At 36.5% G+C, this 22,638-nt stretch overlaps 1 pseudogene; it reads left to right on the top strand.

The window, feature by feature from the left end:
* Positions 1–14,188: 14,188 nt before the first annotated feature.
* On the top strand, positions 14,189–15,189 carry LOC125929312 (olfactory receptor 51L1-like; annotated as a pseudogene).
* Positions 15,190–22,638: the final 7,449 nt, after the last annotated feature.

Genomic DNA, 22,638 nt, shown 5'->3' with positions numbered 1-22,638 from the left:
TTTATATTTATGAATGCATTTCATATTAATGTAGAATTTTGAATTTAAATATTACTAGTAACATTTTGCTTTTAAGATAGTAGATATAAACCTCAATAATAGTAAGCTCTGTTGAACACCTGAAACTACATAACACTGTATGTTAACTACACTGGAATTACAAAAAAAAAAAAAAAAGTTAAGGCCTTTGGGAGGTGATTAGGTCATGAAGGTGGAGCCCCCATAAGTGGGATTAGTGGTCTTATAAAAGGGCTACAGAGCTCCATTGCCCCTTCAGCCATGTGAGGGCACAGTGAAAGGAGGGCCATCTATGAACCAGGATGTGGGCTTTCACCAGACACCAAATCTGTAGGCACCTTTATCTTGGACTAACAGCCTTCAGAACTGAGAAATAAATGCTTGTTGTTTAGAAAAATATATGTGCAAATCCTGTATTTTCAGCATAGAGAATAAAGGCATGGTTTTGTTTTGTATGTATGTTGACATACTAGGGAATATGGTCACTAAACCCAGGTTAAGCTATTCTTAGCAGAAGTACATAACTTATCTTTTAATAACTAGCAATAAATGTGAAACTAAGAGTCATCAAATCAACAATCTAATGAAGTTGTTTATTATATTTTGGGAAGGTCCTCCATTTCTGAAGAAAATTTAGGTTTCAAGATGGCTTTTGATCCGTCAGTTACTGAAAGAGAGCTATTAAAGTCTCAAAATATCATAGTGGATTTGTCTATTTCTCCTTGTCATTCTATCATTTTTATCCTGAGTATTTTGATTCTCTGTTGTTAGGTGCATAGACATTAAGATTTGTTATATCTTTTGGAAATCACTTTATCAAAATATAATGCGTTTTATTTATCCTTGATAATTTTTCTCATTTTAAAGTATGTCTTTTATGAAATTAATATAGCTTCTCTAGCTTTCTTTTGATTAGTGTTAGCATGGTATATCTTTCTCTATTCCATAAATGTATAATTTGCTAAGTATATCTTTTAATATTAACAACTTTCTAAGATATGTCACATACCATACAATTCATCCATTTAAAGTACACAGTTCAATGTGTACTTTTATAAATTTTAAAATATACTTAAAGGTATATGTAACCATCAAAGCAGTCAATTTTTCTCATCTCAAAAAGAAATTTCATACTCTGCAGCTATCACTTCCATCCCATATCCTCCATGGAGTAACTACTAATGTACTTTCTGGCTCAGTAGAGTTCCATATTCTGCACTTGCCTATAAATGTAATAATGTAGTATGTGGTATTTTGTGGTTGATTTCTTTCACTTAGCATAATGATGTAACATATATCGGAACTTCAGTACTTTTTATGGTTTAATGATATTTCATTTTATGTTGTTATATAAATGGGTAAAGGATAGCCCTTGCACACAGCATGTAGGACTTTGAGCTCAAGCCCACTGGCACCAGATAAAAGAAATATTTACACATCCAAATGTTTTAAATACATCCCAAATAAATACAATTATAACCATATAGAGACTTCTTTATTTGCATATTTCACAAAATTGTATTTGATTTCTGCTAGCTGTAGATAAGACAAAGTCTAGGGCTATAAAAGACTGAACTACTTCTGGTTCAGACACTACCTTCCATGTCGCTGAAAATATTATCAAGAAATACGTGTCCTCTCTCCAATTGCCCTGTAACCCAGGAGTTACTTTGCCCTTTTCTCCTTGGGGTGGTGGCCCTGACAACCACCCCTGGAAGATCTCCTGCTGTGTGGGACTTCCTCTACCAACAACCTGTCCAAGTTCTGCCTGAGAAACCTCACTGTGTCACTGCCATCTCATAGTCAAGGCTTTTCCTTAGTCACTCCCCAGATCCTCAAACTCACTACAATGTATAGCATACATTTTTTGTTTACCATTCAGACAGTTGATGAACATTTAGTTTGTTGCCACCTTCTGGTTATTATGAAAATACATTCGTATATATATATATATATATATTACATATTTTTGTGTGGTCACAGAACATTATGTTATTTCTATCATTTTGAATGTATGAATATATATAAATATATATAATATTTTATATATAAAAATTATATTATATATTATATATTATATATTTTATATATTATATATAATATATAATATATTATATATTATAATAATATATGATATATAAATTATATTATATTAATACATCTTTATATTATTAATATATTAATATTTATTAATTAATAAATTTATTTATTAAAATTATTAATTATTTAGTTAATATATTAATAATTGATATTAATATACTATATTATATTTATATATATTTATATATACGTATATTCTTCCATCTCCTTGTTGGATCTTCTGTCCAGTTGGTTGTTCTGTTCATCATTGATAGTGAGAAAGTGGGGTATTAAAATCTTAAGCTTCTGTTTATTCCTCCCTTCATTTCTGCCAATTTTTGCTTCATATATGTTGCTGATCTGTTATTATGTATGTATATGCCTATCATTGTTAGACTTTCCTGGTGGATTGATCCCTTTTATCATTATAAAATGGACCTCTTTACTTATAATATAGTATCTTTTTTACTATACTATAGTATATAGTATAGTCTACTGTACTATATACTATTTGGTTTGGTTTTTTGTTTTTTGTTTTGGTTTCAAAGTCTATTTTTTTTTCATGTAGTATAGCCAGCTTTGTTGTAGTTGCTATTTGCATATTTTGTTTTCCATTCTTTTACTTTCAATCCATTTGTATATGTCCCCTACAGAAAGCACATGGTTGGCTCATGTTTTATTATCTAGTCTGACAAACTGCTTTTTGATTGGAATGCTCAATCCATTTTCCATTACATTCAATGCTAATATTGAGAATGGTAAGGTGGATTTACATCTGCCATTTAATTTTTTGTTTTCAGATCTCATGTTTTATTTTTAAATTTCTCTGTTGGTTCTTTTGCTACTTTCTTTTGCTTTAAATTAATATTGCCCTACATAGCATTTTAATTTCTTTAATGACTTTTTCACTATATATTTATGATGGTTTTCCTCAGTGATTATAATAGGGCTTACCAAAATCATCTTGCCAAAATCAGCTTCACATGTACACTAGCTTAATTTCAGTGATATATAGGACTATTTAAGCTATTACTCCAATATAGCTGTCTTCCATTTCCCCTTTATTTGTGGTATTGTTATATACAATACATCCATTAATGTCACAATGCCAAAATTTATTGTTTTAATTATTAATTTACCATCTGTCAACAATTCTTTCATGTTTTTTTAATTATTTATTTTTCAGAGAGAGAGAGAGAAAGCACAAGCGGAGGAGGGGCTGAAAGAGAGGGGGACAGAAGATCAGAAATGGGCTCTGCACTGATAGCAGTGAGCCCATTTGGGGCTGGAACTCATGAACCATGAGATCATGACCTGAGCCAAAGTGCAGGCACCCTGCATCTGTCCACATTTCTTTTTTATTAAAAAAAATTTTTTTAATGTTTGTTTATTTTTGAGAGAGAGACAGAGTAGTGGAGGGCAGAGACAAGGAGACACAGAATCCAAAGCAGGTTTCAGGCTCTGAGCTTTCAGCACAGAGCCCAACACGGGGCTCGAACTCACAAGCTGTGAGATCATGACCTGAGCCGAAGTCGGAAGCTTAACCAACTGAGTCACGCAGGGGCCCCAACATTTCTAAGAATACAGCATTGCATCTGCCTACCTCCTTTGTGCTGTACTCTCAAATATATTATACACACATTGTATTTCTATATGTTATAAGGCCAGTAGTGGATTGCATGCATGTTACTTTATAAAATTGCTTTTTAAGACTGTTAAGAGGAGAAAAGAGATAAAATATACATTTAAACTGTCTTTTATAATTACAAAATTACCTTTACTGGTGTTCGTGTTTGTGTGTGTGTGTGTAAATTCAAATTACAATCTTGAAGCACGGACTTTTAGCCTACATTTGACTATAATGCTAAACCATTATCTAAGAAGAAGCAATTGGTAAGTTAGATTTAATGACATTAAAATATTCTGTGTCTCAGACATAGTGTCAGAAAATAGACAAGCCAGAAACTAGAAGACAAAAATTGTAAAGATCAAACTGGTCCCTATTGCAGGATTCAAAGGACAAATGTGGTCAACTTGTCATGAAGTGGTTGGTTGGTAACCATGAGAAATGATGCCATATCCAATCCTCAACATTAGTCTCTATTGCTAGGAAGTCTGACATTTAGCGGTGGCAGTAGCTAGATCAGTCTTAGCTATGTGGGATTCCATAGTGTTCGACCTTTGTCAAACCCATGCATCCTCTATGGCCTCCAAGTTCATGTACCCATTGTTCAAGCACTGTGGTGGCTGAAAACAGAGGATGACTGATAACTGGTCGTGCTTTTCTATAAGGTTGGCTGCATTTCCGTGGTGGATACTCTCTGGTGGGCACTAACATGTGATGCAAAGATCTTCAAGATATATACCGGTATAATTCTACCACCCCAGATCTCCTGGACTCTGGTCTTTCAATCTTTTCCTGTCAGTCTCCTAACCAGCCCTAATTTACCACTGCCAATGATTCTGTACATGTTCTAACCTCAGGATACTCCCATTTCTGCACAATGTGAATCACTACCTGCACCACCTAAACCTCAGTAGAGGAGGGATTTTATTAAAATAAAAGCAAAATCTGTTTATGGAATGTACATCATGCAACCAAAGGGAATAATGTGGATGCATATGCAGTGATACACATTTTATATTTGATTTGTTGCAAAAGACAGCTGAATAACAGTGCATATAGAATTATTTCAATTCTAAAAAAACTAATTCAAACAAAACGTGTGTGTGTGTGTAGTGTATGTGTCTGTGTGTATGTTAAGAGAGAGATTCATGGAATCAAATATTTCAAATGGTCAATGGAGATTATCCTTGGTTATCGGTGAAGGGGAAAAGAGAGGCCAACATTCACTTTTGTATTAAACATGTCAGTATTATTTATTTCAATATCAACATAGTATTTTAAAAGTAAATACTATCCCCTTATTATTTACTTATTTATTTATTTATTTAAAGTGTTTATTTTAATGTTTATATTTATTTTTGAGGGAGAGAGAGACAGAGACAGAGTGCAAGCAGGGGAGGGGCAGACAGAGGGAGACACAGAATCTGAAGCAGGCTTCACACTATCAGCATGAAGCCCAACGTGGGGCTTGAACCCACAAACCATGAGATCATGACCTAAGCCAAATTTGGACGCTCAACCAACTGAGCCACACAGGGGCCCCTTGTCTTTAAAAAATAATAATCTGTTCCTTTAAGAATTAAAAAACCCAATAGCTCAAACGTAGTATCACTAACATAATGACATAGAATAATACAATGTGACAACAGCTGGGAAAGAGCCAAAACCAGAATGCTCTGAAACTGTAGGTAAGGAAGCAATTCAGCATAATGGGACTGGGACACTCTCCTATTCTTTTTTTAAGGCCCCTCAAAATGACTAAATCATTTGCATTATGGGAATTCAGTTGAGTATGTCTCACTTAACACTTAAGGATTCATTAAAGTATTCGACTGGGCTTTGTAGTCCTTCTGGGTATAGCCTCCGGTGTAATCATTCCCAAAGTCCACTAACAAAGCATCAGGGAGGAAAGACTAGTATCAGAAAGTTATAATAATCCCGTGTACCTGAGACTGGGATTGGGGGATTGGACTGACTTCATTCTTGTCATATATATAGTGCCTGAGGTATACCCTAATGGCACACCTTGGTAAGTACCTGAAAACCCTATTGTTCCTATTATATATCATCAGTGAAGAACATTAAGATGGATAAGATGTTTCCTTGATAAACTGTTAATATTTTACTATTGAATAATACCTGCTTAAATCTCAAGATACACTTAAGACCTTGGCAATACCATTGTATAGGTCAGAGTTGTCCAGAGAAACAGAAGCAATAGGATATGTACTGGGGACTGAGGATTATATATGGAGGCTGGTAAGTCCCCCAATCTGCCTTTTACAAGCTGGAGGTCCTAGAAAGTTGGTGTAATTCAGCCTGAGTCTGAAGACCTGAGCACCAGGGTGCTAAAGGCAGGAAAAAAAATCAATTGATATCCTAGCTCAAAAAATCAGGCAGGAAGGATTGAATCATTCTTTCCTCCCCCTTTCTGTTCTATTCAGGCCCTGCCCTGATTGGATCACACCATCCTATATTAGGAAGGGAAAACTGTCTTATCTATGAGTTCACGGATTTTCATAAATCATGTGTGGATGATTTTTTTTTAACAAATTCCATTTAATAACTTAATTTTAAGATAGAGGCCTCCAAGTTAATGATATGATCTTTCATTCATTCACTGAGTTTCAGTGTGTATTAAAATTATATATGATTATATAGGATACCATAAGCGACAGAAAGGATGAAAAGCAGAAATATTATCATCAAAAGCATACTATGCCCCGAGTTACTATTATCCTCATTAGTGAGTTAGGCCTGGACCTAAAGTTTGGATTAATTTGTGTTTACTAGGTAGGCAGGGTTAAAACAAACAACAACAACAAACAACAACTGGTATTCCAAGCAGGAGAAAAAAACGAGTGTTGCTCAAGTTTTGTAATATTGAAAATGTCAAATTCGGGGCGCCTGGGTGGCTCAGTCGGTTGAGTGTCCGACTTCAGCTCAGGTCACGATCTCGCACTCCGTGAGTTCGAGCCCCGCGTCGGTCTCTGGGCTGATGGCTCAGAGCCTGGAGCCTGCTTCCGATTCTGTGTCTCCCTCTCTCTCTGCCCCTCCCCCATTCATGCTCTGTCTCTGTCTCAAAAATAAATAAATGTTAAAAAAAAATTCCTTGTAAATGTCAAATTCTATCCTAGGTTCCTCTATGTAAAATAAAAATGTTATACTATTACATAAAAATATGCATCCTTTAAAGAAATTATTGTTTGCAATAATTCAGATTATCTTCTGAAGCAATAACATGGAAGCAAGGAGTATATGTGTGTTTAGGGGCTAATCAACTAAGCTGTAGCAATAGGGGACCTGAGTCGGGGTGGGGCAGTCCAAGAGAATGGAAGTGTATATACCTAATAGGAGAGAAGGCAAAGCTTTGCATTTCAGCCAAGGTATTTGACTTGGGAAGTGGGGGTTATTCTGATTTTCTTAAGAGAAATAGAATGACTAACATTACAGAAAGACAAATCTGGCAGCTGGCACAAAGACATGTTCTAACACCTGCACACAAATGTGGCCTCCTTGATATTGGTGGTGAGTGTCTCCCAAACATGAATGTAATAACCATTTAATCAACTGCTTGTAAGGTTTTTATTTTCTTCTAGTGTGATAACTGCATTTAGAACTTGCTCTGTATTCTCCACTATTTAGACTATTATTCTACATCCATTTACTTCAAAACTAAATTTTTCTGTGATATATTTGTCACTTAATTGTTAATAGGTGACATAGAGACGGAAGCTAAACTAAGCAAGGAATTCAATCTACAAAGATGGAATTAAACCCAGGGGAATATATTCAAAAGCTCAACAAAAGTGGTCACAGAAGTAGCAGCTCAGAAATGCATCAGGCGTGTGCAGCAGTTTATGGATTGTGAGGCTAGAGGTAAGAAAAGCGTACCGGAGACAGATGTGGAGACACACACACACACACACACACACACACAATATGTGCAAGAAAAAGAGAGGAATGGAGAAAAGCATGAAAGCAAGAATGAGAGGTGAAGCATGTTTAGAAAAGAGAGGCAACAATAGTTGATACTGATCATATACAAAAGATATCCATGAGACTTTTGCAACATATGTGAGAGCAAGAGAGGACAAGAAGAGAACAAGGCAAACAAAGCAGTATAATAAACAACTGGCCTGTATATCACTTTATGGGATAGTATCAATTCCCTAGTGATCAGGAATTGGTATAAAAGCAAATCATGTGTGTTAAATTTATGTTTATTTGCAATGTACCTTTTAACACCTTCGAATATTAAGTTTCTTTAAATAATATCAACAAGTTATCTTCAATAATATTGCTTTAATCCTCACACAGAGTGATAGCCAGGCACCAATTATATCAAAATGTGTCTCTCTTACTTAAATGTTTCCACTTATAACTAACATGGACTCTCTGGGATTCCCTCACTCATATGGATTGGATAGTAAGCCAAGGTTTGAGGTATCATTGCCAGCTTGAGGCAATCACCCACATGTAGCAGTTATCCTAATATATTTCATTTTAGTCCTTCATTCCTTTAGCCTCTAGCTAAGAAAGATCATTTATACTTATCCAGCAAATATTTATTGAGGATCAAATGGGTGAAAGCATCAGGGAACATCAAGATATACATAAAATATACCCTGGCCACAAAGAGATCAGTCAAGTAGGAGGAACAGATGTGAAATAAATGTCAAATAAATATTTATATAATTAATGTGCCAAAGGTCACAAAGAAAAACATATTCTATCTTGGGTGGAAGGTGGAGAAGTGTTCCAGTAAAGGATTCTAAAGGACATGATACCAAATTTAGGATTTGGACAAAGACCAATGAGAAAAAGATGAGCATTTTTATTACAGATAAAAGCAAAATACTAGAAACAGCATAGCATTCAGGAAATTAAAAGTTGATAGGGACACAAAGAAGAGAGTTAGTCATGGAAAGGTAGGATACTGGTAATTAACATTCCTCTCTAGCCAGGATTATACTGTGATCACTATTATAAATATTTAGTAATATCAGGTCTTGGACTCTTATTTGTTGAGAGATTTTGATAACTGATGCAATTTCTTCGTTGGTTATGGGTATGTTCAAATTTTCTATTTCTTCCTGTTTGAGTTTTGGAAGTGTGTGGTTGTTTAGGAATTTGTCCATTTCTTCCAGGTTGTCCAGTTTGTTGGCATATAATTTTTCATAGTATTCTCTGATAATTGCTTGTGTTTCTGAGGGATTGGTTGTAATAATTCCATTTTCATTCATGATTTTATCTATTTGGGTCATCTCCCTTTTCTTTTTGAGAAGTATGGCTAGAGGTTTATCAATTTTGTTTATTTTTTCAAAAAACCAACTCTTGGTTTCGTTGATCTGCTCTACAGTTTTTATAGATTCTCTATTGTTTATTTCTGCTTTGATCTTTATTATTTCTCTTCTTCTGCTGGGTTTAGGGTGTCTTTGCTGTTCTGCTTCTATTTCCTTTAGGTGTGCTGTTAGATTTTGTGTTTGGGATTTTTCTTGTTTCTTGAGATAGGCCTGGATTGCAATGTATTTTCCTCTGAGGACTGCCTTCGCTGCATCCCAAAGTGTTTGGATTGTTGTATTTTCATTTTTGTTTGTTTCCATATATTTTTTAATTTCTTCTCTAATTGCCTGGTTGACCCACTCATTCTTTAGTAGGGTGTTCTTTAACCTCCATGCTTTTGGAGGTTTTCCAGACTTTTTCCTGTGGTTGATTTCAAGCTTCATAGCATTGTGGTCTGAAAGTATGCATGGTATGATTTCAATTCTTGTATACTTATGAAGGGCTGTTTTGTGACCTAGTATGTGATCTATCTTGGAGAATGTTCCATGTGCACTTGAGAAGAAAGTATATTTTGTTGCTTTGGGATGCAGAGTTCTGAATATATCTGTCAAGTCCATCTGATCCAATGTATCATTCAGGGCCCTTGTTTCTTTATTGACCATGTGTCTAGATGATCTATCCATTTCAGTAAGTGGGTGTTAAAGTCCCTTGCAATTACCACATTCTTATCAATAAGGTTGCTTATGTTTGTGAGTAATTGTTTTATATATTTGGGGGCTCCTGTATTCGGTGCATAGACATTTATAATTGTTAGCTCTTCCTTATGGATAGACTCTGTGATTATTATATAATGCCCTTCTTCATCTCTTATTACAGTCTTTAATTTAAAGTCTAGTTTGTCTGATACAAGTATGGCTACTCCAGCTTTCTTTTGACTTCCAGTGGCATGATAAATAGTTCTCCATCCCCTCACTCTTAATCTGAAGGTGTCCTCAGGTCTAAAATGAGTCTCTTGTAGACAGCAAATAGAGACCCACTCATTCTTTAGTAGGGTGTTCTTTAACCTCCATGCTTCTGGAGGTTTTCCAGACTTTTTCCTGTGGTTGATTTCAAGCTTCATAGCGTTGTGGTCTGAAAGTGTACATGGTATGATCTCAATTCTTTTATACTTATGAAGGTCTGTTTTGTGACCCAGTATGTGATCTATCTTGGAGAATGTTCCATGTGCACTCGAGAAAAAAGTATATTCTGTTGCTTTGGGATGCAGAGTTCTAAATATATCTGTCAAGTCCATCTGATGCAATGTATCATTCAGGGCCCTTGTTTCTTTATTGATTCTGTGTCTAGAATATCTATCCATTGTTGTAAGTGGGGTACTAAAGTCCCCTGCGATTACCACATTCGTATCAATAAGGTTGCTTATGTTTGTGATTGTTTTATATATTTGGAAGTTCTAGCATCAGCAATCAGACAACAAAAGGAAATCAAAGGCATCAAAATTGGCAAAGATGAAGTCAAGCTTTCACTTTTTGCAGATGACATGATACTATACATGGAAGGCCCAATAAACTCCACCAAAAGTCTGCTAGAGCTGATACATGAATTCAGCAAAGTCGCAGGATACAAAATTAATGTACAGAAATCAGTTACATTCTTATACACTAATAATGAAGCAACAGAAAGACAAATAAAGAAACTGTTCCCATTCACAATTGCACCAAGAAGCATAAAATACCTAGGAATAAACCTAACCAAAGATGTAAAAGATCTGTATGCTGAAAACTATAGAAAGCTTATGAAGAAAACTGAGGAAGATACAAAGAAATGGAAAAAAAAATCCGTGCTCATGGATTGGAAGAATAAATATTGTCAAAATGTCAATACTACCCAAAGCAATCTACACATTTAATGCAATCCCAATCAAAATTGCACCAGCATTCTTCTTGAAGCTAGAAGAAGCAATCCTAAAATTTTTATGGAACCACAAAAGAACCCGAATAACCAAAGCACTATTGAAGAAGAAGACCAAAGTGGGAGGCATCACAATCCCAGACTTTAGCCTCTACTACAAAGCTGTAATCAGCAAGACAACCTGGTATTGGCACAAAAACAGATGCATAGACCAATGGAATAGAATAGAAACTCCAGAATTGGACGCACAAAAGTATGGCTAGCTAATCTTTGACAAAGCAGGAAAGAATATCCAATGGAAAAAAGACGGTCTCTTTAACAAATGGTGCTGGGAGAACTGGACAGCAACATGCAGAAGAATGAAACTAGACCTTCTTACACCATTCACAAAAATAAACTCAAAATGGATAAAGGACCTGAATGTGAGACAGGAAACCATCAAAACCCTAGAGGAGAAAGCAGGAAAAAACCTCTCTGACCTCAGCCACAGCAATTTCTTACTTGACCCATCCCCAAAGACAAGGGAATTTAAGGAAAAATGAACTATTGGGACCTCATCAAGATAAAAAGCTTCTGCACAGCAAAGGAAACAATCAACAAAACTAAAAGGCAACCAACAGAATGGGAAAAGATATTTGCAAATGACATATCGGACAAAGGGCTAGTATGCAAAATCTATAAAGAGCTCACCAAACTCCACACCTGAAAAACAAATAATCCAGTGAAGAAATGGGCAGAACAGATGAATAGACACTTCTCTAAAGAAGACATCCAGATGGCCAACATGCACATGAAAAGACGCTCAATGTCATCCCTCATCAGGGAAATATAAATCAAAACCACACTAGATATCACCTCACGCCAGAGTGGCTAAAATGAACAAATCAAGAGATTATAGATGCTGGCAAGGATGTGGAGAAACGGGAACCTTCTTACACTGTTGGTGGGAATGCAAACTGGTGCAGCTGCTCTGGAAAACAGTGTGGAGGTTCCTCAAAAGATTAAAAATAGATCTGCCCTATGATCCAGCAATAGCACTGCTAGGAATTTACCCAAGGGATACAGGAGTGCTGATGCATAGGGGCACTTGTACCTCAATGTTTATAGCAGCACTTTCAACAATAGCCAAATTATGGAAAGAGCCTAAATGTCCATCAACTGATGAATGGATAAAGAAGTTGTGGTTTATATACACAATGGAATACTACTTGGCAATGAGAAAGAATGAAATATGGCCTTATGTAGCAACATGGATGGAACTGGAGAGTGTTATGCTAAGTGAACTAAGTCATGGAGAGAATGACAGATACCATATGGTTTCACTCTTATGTGGATCCTGAGAAACTTAACAGAAACCCATGGGGGAGGGGAAGGAAAAAAAAGTTAGAGAGGGAGGGAGGCAAACCATTAGAGACTCTTAAAAACTGAGAAGAAACTGAGGGTTGATGGGGAGTGCGTGGGAGGGGAAAGTGGGTGATGGGTATTGAGGAGGGCACCTGCTGGGATGAGCACTGGGTGTTGTATGGAAACCAACTTGACAATAAGTTTCATATTAAAAAAAAAAAAAAAGACAGACACGTGAATTCCTGGCTATTCTACTTATCAGTTATGTGACCTTGAACAAATAAGTAGACACTTCTGTGTTTTACTTTGTTTTTATATGGTTACTACAGTAACTAAATAAGATAAAGTATATATTTAACAGAGGGACCAGTGCAATATTATTCAAGAAATGATAGTCTAATTTTAAATATTGTTTTTAAATTTGTATTGGGCAATATACATCAGTATATATTAAATGTTATATTTTTTGATTCAGTGTACCCCTTTCTGAAAATCCATGCTGTGGAAAACCTTAAAATATGATAAAAAATCATATGAAGATATGCACGCAATGTTAGGTGCTAAAAATAGTGGCCTAGAAGATTATTAAAGAATATAGAGATAGTACATTATATAAAATGACAAAAGAATATAATAGCATTTACACAATTAGATCAACAACTACATAAAAAAATAAAAATACACTGGTAAATAATATAGAGGTCAAAAATAATGAATATAAAGCATCATATCCTCTCTGATTATCTGTTCCAATTGGGTAAAGTCTTGGAATACCAAAGAATTTATATTCTAGTATGCACAATTCAAATTTATCTGGGAGTTCAATAATTCATTTTGGGATTGTTATATATTTGTCTAAGTCAGATGGATGACAAATAGAAAAGCCTAAAAATTATCATCATCAAATAATGGGAAAGATAAATAAAATTGAAAGGCAAAAAATTCTGACTTACATTTAATCCTACAATTGTTAATATCAAAGAGACACATGTATAAGAAGGTCCATTGTGTGCTTTGGGACCACATAGGCAGGACTAGTCAGGTTCCTGGAAAAAGGAATAAATGATTAGAAATTTGAAATTGTTTGATATGTAGATAAAAGAACTAATAGATAAATCATTTGCTTTATCTGAGAAATGTGTTCATAAATATGAGCACCTTTTTTAAAACTGAAAAACATTGTGAAGTAAGGAATGCTAAAGAAATAAAAGTATAATAAATCATTATTCTTATTATTAGTAAAATATGCCACTAATATTTTGTCCTTTACTATTAGGTTTTAATGAGTGAAAATGTGTGTTTAATTAGATTTCAGAGGGTCATTTGTGACCTATTCTCAGATTTTCTTTCTTCATGATGATTTAATAAATCAGTCCTGGCTTCTCTCGCAACTGGAGCTTCCATGTTTTACAAAATTTCAATGAATTAAAGGTTATCAAATGTTAAAATTAATGACCTCTCTCTTCTTCATTGTGTTTCACTTTCATAGAACATATATGTTAATTTTTAGAAAAAAATATATGAAAAACAATGAGATTAAAGGTATAAGGGTAACCCTGAAAAATAAAAATAAGATTGAGAAATGATCTGCAGGCTAATTTGAAGGAGAGCAATACAGCTTCTTTATTTTCACTTAGATTTTGTTGTATTAATTACACAATTTATCTAAAGGTTTACATTTCTCTAGTTTGCATGTACATTGAATTTTTTCAAGGCTGTGGTATAAACCTGATAGCATCCTAGCAGTGCTCACATGTCCCAGTATACAGTTGTGACCAAATTTCATATTTTATAAACTGTTCCCGAACTGATGATTCAGATGCCTGGGATGTCTTTCTTCATACTCACATTTGTGTAAGTCATTTGAAAAACACTAAAGATTGATTTTACATGAATATGGTAGAATTTGTTCACCAATCTGAATAGTCTGCGACTTTGTCAGCATCTCTCACACCCAAAAGGTTTCTGAAGGCCACCATGGTGGTCTGGAATAACAGTGATGCTATGGAACCCATCCTTCTCTTAGGAGGTTTCCATGGGCTGAAGTCTGTTCATGCTTCGCTCTCAATTCCATTTTGTCTTGCATACCTGATGGCATTTATAGGCAACATGACCATCCTCTCTGTTGTCTGGAATGAGTCTTCACTCCACCAGCCCATGTATTATCTGCTGTCCATCTTGGCAGTAACTGACCTGGGCATGTCCATCTCTACACTCCCCACAATACTGGCTGTGTAATGGTGGGAAGCCCAGGAAATCAAAGTAGGAGCTCGCTTTGCTTAGCTCTTTTTCATCCACACCTTCACGTTCTTGAAGTCTTCAGTGCTGTTGGCCATGGCCTTTGACAGATTCATTGCTGTATATCGTCCATTGCACTACTCAAGCGTCCTCACCAGTGATGTCATTGGCAAGACTGGCTTGGGCTGCTTGCTGTGAAGTGCAGGAGTCATGATGCCTACATCCATATTGCTACGGCGCTATCATTATTGCCAGGCTAATGTGCTCAGCCACCCCTTTTGTCTGCATCAGGATATTCTGAAATTATCCTGCTCTGATGCCAGTGTCAACAACATCTATGGATTGTGTGTGGTCATTATCACACTGGGTGCAGACTCAGTTTTCACACTCCTTTCCTACGTCCTAATTCTCCATGCTGTTCTGGGCATTGCATCTTTGAAGAGCGACTAAAGGCGCTCAACACTTGTTTGTCCCAGGTATGTGTGGTTCTTATCTTCTTTGTACCTCTAACAGGGGTATGCATGGTCCATCGCTTTGGGAAACACTTGTGTCCCATCGTGCATATCGTCATGGCTGACATTTACCTGCTTCTCCCACCAGTACTTAATCCCATCGTCTACAGAGTCAGGACCAAGGAGATTCATCCTGCAGTTTTCCACATGTTTAGACAAAGTAGGAGGCTTTAGAAACACCAGGCATTGATTTGGAGGAAAACTTTCTCCATCAGATTCTTAACTGTGCAACTTCCTGCATATGTAACTTAGGTAAATTCCTTAAATCTCTTTCATTTCTATGCTTCTTCTTTGTAAATTTGAAACTTTGTCATTGCTCTTTCATCTCCCTGCATTTTATGAAGATCATTGTGAATAATACCTTATGAGGTGTTTAATATAGCAATGTAACCTTACTAATGACACATTTTATTGTATTTGAAAATAATAATACAATTGATATCTCTTAATAATCCAAAGACCTAAACCAGGTTATCTTTGCTAGTCTGTGATTGGTTATTCACCTGCCCAGGGCCAGAATTTTGTGGAAAAACTTGTTTCAACAAAGTAGACTTGTCCTATATTGTACCTGAAATTTGAAAGACCCTGCCAGACCCAATCTTCGCCCTGCTGAATATCATCACTATAACCGACTTCTTTTTTTTTATTTTTATTTTTATTTTTTTTATTTTTTTAGGTTTTTTTTTTTCCAACGTTTTTTATTTATTTTTGGGACAGAGAGAGACAGAGCATGAACGGGGGAGGGGCAGAGAGAGAGGGAGACACAGAGTCGGAAACAGGCTCCAGGCTCCGAGCCATCAGCCCAGAGCCTGACGCGGGGCTCGAACTCACGGACCGCGAGATCGTGACCTGGCTGAAGTCGGCCGCTTAACCGACTGCGCCACCCAGGCGCCCCTATAACCGACTTCTTAACCTCATCCTTTGCCATTTATCTTAGTGTCCCCCCTTATAGAGCTATTAGAATCATAATCACCTGCCAGTGTTGAGATAAGCACATAAGTCATGATTGCTCACTTGAAGTCAACATGTAGTAAGTGGAAAAACTGAAGCAGGTGTGCATTCACACCACTGAGATCAAGAGGATGATATTAATCCAAAATATTGATGGTTTTGGAGTGTGTTCACCCACATAATCAGATTATAACTTGGGACAAAAAAATTAAGCATTCAAATATTAAATACAAAGCAAACATTTTATTTCTGTTTATTGCCATGATGAAATAACAGCTATCAGATTTAGTCTCTCACCTTAGATAACTAAAAACAAAGTGGTAAGTTTATAGAACAATTGTTCTAAGAAACTGGGTAAAAGAAACCAATGACAACGATCTCTAAAAATAGTGGGGGGGGGGTAATGAGAAGAGCCCAAAGATTTCCCTGGCTTAACTCTCTGGAAATTTATCAAGTCATGGATAAAGGCAGAGAACCCAAAGAGTCTGATCATCTCCCTAAATTACATAGAACACCAGAGAGGAGAGAGGTGCATGGAGACTGACACACATGACCTCAGGACATTCCTCAGAAGCTTTCAGTTGTGTACTGGTCAGTATATGTATGTGAAGAAACTACTGAGGCCAAGGAAATAGCCACCAGAGGGGAGCAGATGGAACAATTCTCAGGTCTTATATGTGACTGAGAAGAGTTCTTCTTCTTCTTATTTTTTAAGTAGGCTCCAAGCTCAGTGTGGAGCCCAGCACGGGGCTTGAACTCATGACCCTGAGATCAAGACCTGAGCTGAGATCAAGAGTCAGACACTTGGCCCAATGAACCACCCATGCACCCTGAAAAGAGTTCTTACTCTTAACAGAGAGGGTAGAGAAACAGAACGTCTGGCTGTGTACGTGGAAGAGTGTTACTTTAGTAATGGGGTGAATTATTCCCAGGCTGAAAGCTATATTTGGTCTTTTCTAACAAAGCATAAAGAAAAGTCTTGGCAGGGGTAAAGCTATTTCCATGTCATTTTATGATACATAAGAATAAAGGTAAAATATATATTTAGAGAAATTAAAAAAATGAGTGCAGTTAATTTGTGCCTTTTGTGTGTGTGTGGAAACCAACAGCCTAGAAAGAGCACAAATTATACTTCCTGCTATATCTTATAGGAATATACTATATGTTTAGATGCCTCTTCTCAGACTATGATGGGGCTAGTAGGCCTATCTAATTCAGTGGATCTGTTAGGAATTTCATTGTAGAAAACACTTAAACAAGATTCTCAGTCATCAGCTTATCGATAATAAAGTTAAAGTCCTTTGTCTTCATTTGTTTGACATTTTAAAACATCCCTCCATTTGGTTCAGAACTCAGGAACTCAGATAGGAGAAAAGGTTTTTAAATTCTGGAGTGTTTCATAAGTGGCCACACATATTTTTAAAAAACCAGTGTAAGCATGGGGAAATAAATTCGAAGAAATATCTCATAATATTAGGAAGAAGGGAAACAATGATTAAAATATGCAATAAAGAAAAGTATACATAAAAGATCCATCTAGAAAACCGGTTGCCAAAAAAAGAAGTTACATTAAGAGAAAGAAGAAAAGGATAATCAAGGGATTTTAAATCAAAGAAAATTGTCTTTTAATGTCATAGATCCATACCTTATAAAGGCACAATTCTTTTAGTAAATGAAGATGAATGTTTAGAAATGTAAAGATATAATACTAATATATTTCAAAGGGGAAAGAAATATCACAAGAGGTTACCTAAAAGAAACAGGAATTACAATGGTATCAGATTCCTTGATTACCGTATAGATGATGGATGATAGGTGTAATCATGCTTATAAAATCATCTGCAACCAAGATAACTGCATCAGTTTGCTAGGGCTGTAGTAACGAAGCATCACAGACTGGGTGGCTAAGCAACAGAGATTTATTTCCTCACAGTTCTGGAGGCTGTAAGCCTGAGATCATCAGCAGTGTCACTGCCTTCTGAGGGCTGTGGAAAGTGTCTGTTCCATGCCTCCTGCCTGGATTACATGGTGCCCTCCCGGTGGACATGCGTTTCCTCACAGGGCATTTTTTTTTTTTTAAATAAGAACATCAGTTGGATAGAATTAGGGGCCAAACCTACTCCAGTATGACCTAATTTTAACTTAAATTATTGCATCTGTAATGACCCTGTTCGCAAATGAGGTCATATTCTAAGGTACTGGGTATTAGTTCTTTAACATTTAAATTTGAGGGTGGGGGACACAACCAATCATGACTAAATCCATAGTTGAAGGCAAAGTAATATTTCAGTCATATAAAGATTTTGAAACTGTATCTCCCATTCATTCTGTCTTTGGAATTTATTCAAGGATGTGTTCCAGGAAAGCTAGGGAGCTATCTGGGAAGGCATGAGGTATGAAACAGAAGCAGATCCAAAACAGGAGAGTAGAAAAGGGCATTCCCAGCTAGGAACACAAAAAGCAACCAGTTTAGGGGCGCCTGGGTGGCTCAGTCACTGAAGTGTATGACTTCAGCTCAGGTCATGATCTCACAGCTTATGAGTTTGAGCCCCATGTCGGCTCTGTTCTAACAACTCAGAGCCTGGAGCCTGCTTCAGATTCCGTCTCTCCCTCTCTCTCTGACCCTCCCCTGCTTGCACTCTGTCTCTTTCTCTCTCAAACAAACATTAAAAGAAATTTAAAAAAAAAGAAAAAGAAAAGCAACCAAATCAGATTGGAGCTATAGAATTGAGGCCACTAGGAGGTCATTCAGAAAAAAAAAAAAAGTAATTAGATCCATATTTGTTGTGATATTTTACATTGTAAGTTTCTGAAAGATAATCTAAACTGTTTTTTGTCAAAACTTTTTAATGACTATTGAAAAGAATATATTGGCTTTACAACAATAAAGATGTTGGTCTGGTTTTATATAACAGTTATTTGAATAAATAAACTGTGTCACTGGGGACCAAACTTGTTCTAATATTTGCTTTTGAGATTCTACATCTCATCCTGATCCTAAAGTTATCTGCCTTTATGGATCCAAGATATCTTTTAGCTGCTCTCAAGACTTGATGTGTCCTAGTTCATACTCACAGAGGAAGAAATGTGCCATTAAGCATTTGTCTTAAAATTTATTTTTATTATGTGTAAAGACCTAATTGGACCCAAGAGAATATTTCATTGTATATGTACAGGTAAAAAAAAGTGTAAATTTTCAGGAAATAGCTTTAATGTTTGTAGAGAATAATGGAGAGGAATGGCAAGGTCAAATGAAAGATATTACTTCTCATATTTTGTATTCAATGACCTATTTCCTTTTAAATTATTTTTATTTTTTAAAGTTTATTTTGAGAGAGAGAGAGAGAGAGAGGGAGAGAAAGAGAGAGGGAGAGGGAGAGGGAGAGATAGATAGTTCCAAGCAGAGATAATTTGCACTGACAGTGCAGAGCCCCATGCAGGGCTTGAACTCACAAACTGCAAAATCAGGACCTGAGCTAAAATCAAGAGTCGGTTGCTTAACCGACTGAACTACCCAGAAGCCCTATCAATGATTTGTTTCTTAAGCTTAAATACTATCTTAGGGAACTTCCCAGAAACTTCAGCTGTGTGATAAAGAGATATAATTTTTTAAAATTTATCTTGAGAAAGAATGTGTGTCTGTGCATGAGAGTGGGGAGGAGAAGAAAGATAGGGAGAGAGAATCCCAAGCAGTCTCTGTGCTGTCAGCACATAACCTCACACAGGGATTGATCTCACAAATCGTGAGATCATGACCCGAGCTGAAATCAGGAATTGGATCCTTAATGGACTGAGACACCCAGATGCCCCAAGAGATATATTTTTTTTCAATCCAAAAAATCACATTCTAAGGGGATCTACATGATTGACTCTAAAGTTTGAGTAGAAAATATTTAATATTGTTAGAAGAAAATGGCTCTAGAGTTAGTAGCGATTGGTAAGTGATTCCTAAAGTTGCCCTGCATGAATAATATCTATGGAACTGTTCTTGTGAGCTGAAATGAATAAGAATAAGAATAAGAAAAAGAATAAGAATAAGAATAAGAATATGAAGGAGGAAGAGGAGGAGGAGAAGGGAAAGAAGGGGAGAGAAGAGGAGGGGCAGGACAAGGGGAAAGAGGAACAAACTATAATTGACCACTTACTATGTACAGCTATGTACAGGACACTGTTCTAAATGCCTCAGAGACATTTAATTTATACCTCAAATCTACCCAATGAGGAAGACACTATTTTGATTTTCATTTTATAGTTAAAGAAACTGAGGCATAGAAATAATACTTGTCACCCACAGTCATGCAGCTGACATGTGGCATAGCCAGAACTTGACCACGAGCACTCTGGCTCCAGGGTTGAAATTTAGGCACTTATCAATAGGTCTTTTGCAATCTGTCCAGGTGAAATTGTGGTTGTGGGAGAGAATTCATGCCCAGAAAAGGGTGTGGAAAATGGATCATGGCTCTATGCGTTTAGTGCTACTTGGGGAAACTCAAAGCAGTTATATGAGAGGAGGCTGGTAAAAATTTAGTGAAGAGAAATAGTAAAATTTAAAGCTGTAAAAAACGCTCTCTATACTAGTTCAAATATTTGAGCTGAAATTAGCTAGCTTCTTCTATATGTAGAAGATCACTAAGCCATAGAACTGGGCCACATAGTCACATTCACATGGAGATACAGTGTATCTGTTGTCACGTGTCAAGTAATGATGACAATAACTGTTTTGTCCCCACTCTTCAACTTTTATTTATATACACTTCCTTGTGCTTCTATGTTCCTTAGGGTTTTCTGTTTGGGGAGTAGAATATAGAGGTTTGTGAGCAGTCTCCGAGGACTCTATCCCAGATCACTGTGTTAAGTTGGGGTTAAACTGGGATGTTTTCCTAGAAATATCCCTTAGGTGCTAGAAGCCTAACATAAAGGCACCTTCCATGTACTGCTCAGAAGAATATAAGGGTTGTGCTGCTTGATGCTGTCTGTGAGTCTTTATTCCTATGGAAGAAATAGGTGAATCAGCTACTGGGATCTGGTGAATAGTCGTGGCTGTAAATGCAGAGATATGTGGGCAGAGCAGGCTGAGAACTGGATCAAGTGGCCAACTGCACCAGGCAGGAAAAAAAAACAAAGTTTTATCTTTGAAAGGTGATAAGATTATCTTTAAAAGTCTCAGGAAGATCCAATGAATTTAATATCATCCTGTCCGTTGCACTGGATGAAATAAATTTCTATGTCAGCAGGAAGGAATGAGGCCAGTGAAGAGCTGCTGTTGAGAGTAGACTCCTAGTGTTTCTCCACAATAAACAACAGACACTCTTCACTTTGGCCTTAGCCATCACCTTTCTAGGCAATGGTTTCTTAATTGGCCAGGTTGTTTATGTTTTCAGAGGCAAATAAGAGTCAGTGCACCTTGCAGTACTTATTCTTTCTCTATTGGACTGAGCTCACAAATAATTATTATTTTTTTTTACCTCGGTATGTTTTCTATATTAGAAAACAATTTTTAAATGATAAGAAAGTGAAGCTATGACAAGAACAAAAACAGGGACACCTCTGCTTTTTTTTTTAGTTACAACTGCTGTACCCTACATTCCTGGGTAAGTTTCTTTACCTCCTTCGGAGTGGTATGACTCATCCTGTAGCATTTTGAAGGCGTTACTCAAGTGTCTTTCTCATTCCCTTCAGACCATTGCAGAAGTAGATTCTTCTCTGTTGACATACAACAGACCCAGAGAGCTACAAAAAATACCTTCTTGGTACCAAAATCATTTGAGGCTTTCTGCCCAGATTTCTGGTGCCTTCAGCTGGTAGGAGTAGCAGCCAGGCAAAAGTTGGCTCCATCACAGTGGCAGAGTTAACACATAAAATTCATAGGTGCTCAGAGAGTACTGGATGTGCTATGGAGAGTGAATGAAAAGTGTGAAAATAGCATCAGAGAGCCCTCCGTTTCCTTTCCCAACTGATCTGCACAGTCCATAAATCATAAACAATGGCTGTTTCAACTCCTGGCCAGGCACCTCAGGGGGCCAGCCCTTATTATCTGATTTAGTGTCTGCGAGAGGCTACTGGGCTTGGGTCAGAGTTTTTACATATCAGTCAGAAGAATTCAGGTTTTAATTGTGCGAGTACCTATACACCTGGACCTATAATTTATTTTCATTATGGATTGCTTAAATTTATTTATCTATTTATCTATTTATCTATTTATCTATTTATCTATTTATCTATTTAGCTTAAAGGTGTTTTTGACTGCCTCTGTAGTGTATTAACTTGATCTCATCTATAGTCTTAATGTTCCCAGTGTCACCTCACCAGGGTGTTTCCCAGAGTGAAATCACATGCTATTCTTCAAAGTGAATGATAAGCTCTAATTATTAGAAATCTTCACAGAGCTTGCTGTAAGCCTCCATGTTTGGGATTAGAACTCATTTAGCAGGCAGAATGAAAACTCTGGATATGACCGTGTCTTGGGAATGGCTGTGTGATGTCTCATATATGTCCTTCAGTAACAGACCTACTATGTATTAAACATGACATCAACTCTATGCTAAAACACTGAGCTAGCAATTGATATGGCCTCTCCTTCTCTCTCTGATCTCTCCTCTGATCTCTCCCTCTCCCTCTCTCTCATTTTCCCCTAGAGAGGGAGCAGATTCACCTCTTTTGATCAGTAATAGG

This window comes from Panthera uncia, chromosome D1, assembly GCF_023721935.1.
Source record: "Panthera uncia isolate 11264 chromosome D1, Puncia_PCG_1.0, whole genome shotgun sequence".
NCBI lineage: Eukaryota > Metazoa > Chordata > Mammalia > Carnivora > Felidae > Panthera > Panthera uncia.
Note: the sequence above shows the minus strand (reverse complement) of the source record. Positions and strands in the feature narration are given on the sequence as shown.